The sequence below is a fragment of the Morus notabilis genome, unplaced genomic scaffold, assembly GCF_000414095.1.
Source record: "Morus notabilis unplaced genomic scaffold, ASM41409v2 Scaffold508, whole genome shotgun sequence".
Classification (NCBI taxonomy): Eukaryota; Viridiplantae; Streptophyta; class Magnoliopsida; order Rosales; family Moraceae; genus Morus; species Morus notabilis.
The window spans coordinates 569252-569480 of record NW_010361936.1 but is presented as its reverse complement, the minus strand read 5'-3'; positions in this window follow the sequence as shown (position 1 = coordinate 569480).

Sequence of the window (229 nt, the reverse complement as noted above, 5' to 3'; positions counted from 1 at the left end):
TGTATTCAAGTATCTTCGGAGGACTAGAAACTATATGCTGGTATATTCCGGGGAGGATTTGGCACCTCTAGGATATACAGATTCAGATTTTCAATCCTGTTTGGATTCTAGGAAATCGACTTCGGGTTCTGTGTTTACTCTGGGAGGTGGTTCCGTCGTTTGGAGGAGTGTCAAGCAAACTTGCACTTCTGACTCAATGATGGAAGCCGAGTATGTGGTAGCTAGTGAT